We start from the raw sequence: 2,583 nt of genomic DNA, 5'->3' as shown, positions 1-2,583 counted from the left end.
GCGTTTAGGCGTTATCTTTTTTTTTTTTTTAATTCTCTGTTCAAGTTATGATCTCAGTAAAACTCTCGGCCCCTCTTGCCGATTGTTAATTTCCCTAATTATGGAAAAGAGCCTGACTATGATCTGTATTCAGATTAGATATTCATAATGAAACGCCAGAGCACTCACTGCATTTTTGTTTGGAACTGATGAAAAAAGAATCGCCGAGGAAGGTGTTAAGACTTCCCATGTGGTGCATTCAGCTGACCTCGTTTGAGCTAAGATTCAAGGTGGTTTTTAATTGTTTTGCCTTTAGTTTTCAAATGTTCTCACAAACGTTTTGCACATTACTACTGCGACTTCTTCTCTGTTACTTTACTCAAAAATTGCTCCAAATTCCACTAACAGAATCTAGTGAGGCCTACTCCGAGGCGTTGAGAGCAGATCACAAGCTCTTTGAAACAAAATTGCAAAATGACTTCCCCTCAGACAATGAAGAACAGAATCATGCGGACTCAATCCTCACTGGGGTAAAAAATGGTGCACTGCTTTCGGAATCCGAATGTGCCCTCGTCGCCCAAAGCCGTGAGGGAAATCCAATAAGCATATATTAAAACAATGACATAAAAATATTTGAAGTCGGGTCAAAATTGAATAGCAGCATAGGACATTTGCTTATAATAAGATTTTTTTTCTGACTTAATAGCTCATATGCATTGTTTGTTTGTTTTTTTTTTTTTTCCTTTTTCTATTAAATCAGCTTATTTGCATTAACATTAAAGGCCCACGTTTACCCTACAGGCATTGCATGCTGTGGAACAATTTTCATGTATGAAAATCCCTCCAAAGCTGAAATTCTTCCGATCAGATCGTTATGATAAGAAATGCGAATTACCATAACAAAAGCATGCGCAAAAGATCGAAGAGCTAAAAACGAAGAGTTGAATCAATTTTGTGTGAACCTAATGTCATGCATATATGCATTACTTATTCTAATTAATTTTTTTTTTTAATTTCTTTCTTTGTCATGTCATCTTATCAACGTGGAATTTTTGGGTTCAACAAGTCTGTAAGTAACTGTTTTTCTTTAATATTTGCTGTCAAGAGAGTCATACTTTCTTGTTGCTGTTGGTTTATGGTCACATCGATTTTTCTTTATTGCAGAGTAGCCACACTAAACTTTTTCAGTTTAAAAAAAAAAACGCAAACTGAGGTGACAAACATGCGACTGAAGAAGCGCATAACTGACTTAAGGTTTCGCATGTATCAACTGGACATACATCTTCAGAAGTAACCGTTAGCTAAAAATGTTTGAAATATATAACAGTAATTTGAGTAGCTTATGAGGTAACACTGATAGTAACAAAAGAAAGTAATACAATACAGTAATACAGATAAAGTAATACAGATATACTCTTTGCAGAGTAGCCACACTTTACTTTTTCAGTTTAAAAAAAGAACGCAAACTGAGGTGACAAACATGCGACTGAAGAAGTGCATAACTGATTTAAGGTTTCGCATGTATCAACTGAACATACATCTTCAGAAGTAACCGTTAGCTAAAAATGTTTGAAATATATAACAGTAATTTGAGTAGCTTATGAGGTAACACTGATAGTAACAAAAGAAAGTAATACAAAGATATACAAGAAACAATGAAAACAAAGAGAATATATACCCTGTAAATGCATATACCTAAAACACGTGTACATGTAAAACTTATAAGAAAGATAAAGCTTTTCTCTACTAACGTATTCATTTAGGGATGGCTGAAGATCACGGATAAAAATAGTTTCTTTTATGGTACAATGTCGGTGAGATCTCCCAGTGTCTAGAATTTCAAAGTGGTGCCATTTTATGTACTTATAGACTGTTATATATTTCAAACCTCGGGCCGGCCCGACCTAACTCAGTCAATAAGCATTTTATCATATGACCACCGCGCTTTTCCCTTTTTTTTTTTTCCCGGGTAACAAAATTCGGAATTTTCACTGACGTCGCTCATTTTGACCGAAAAGTCGGGATTTATACAGCAATTGCAACAAAGTTGTTTTAGTTCGCATCTCGCGCGCGCTCTCATTGCAAAACTATTGAGAAAATCCCCGTATGAGCGCCGTACGCGATCCTAGCAGGGCCGGATGGCTTTTTCCGGCCCTGCTCGCGCTAATGCGGACGGCCCTCATACGGGGATTTTCTCAATAGTTTTGCAATGAAAGCGCGCGCGGGGCCGTACGGGTCATATGATAGTAAGTTTTAAGTTTTAAGCTTGTCACACCGGTAAGACAAAGCGGAGGTTACATGACCGGAATTCTGAAGACTTTAGGCGTTGTTATATAACAATAACAGGTCACCTCTTGCTGATAAGGTAATCTCAACTAGTCACAACTTAAAATGGAACCACTCGGAAATTCTAGACATTGAGAGGTCCGACTGACATTGTAACATAAAAGAAATTATTTTTATTCGTTATCGTCAGCCGTCCTTATGATGAACTTAAGCTGCCAAAAAAGGCTCACATTTCCCCATAAATAAAACCTATTGTAGTTCCTAATAAACTTCATAATAATATGCAAGAAAAAAAAATTCTTTACTCTTAATGGCTAA

The sequence above is a fragment of the Montipora capricornis genome, chromosome 7 (assembly GCF_036669925.1).
Source record: "Montipora capricornis isolate CH-2021 chromosome 7, ASM3666992v2, whole genome shotgun sequence".
NCBI classification, from domain to species: Eukaryota; Metazoa; Cnidaria; class Anthozoa; order Scleractinia; family Acroporidae; genus Montipora; species Montipora capricornis.
Note: the sequence above shows the minus strand (reverse complement) of the source record.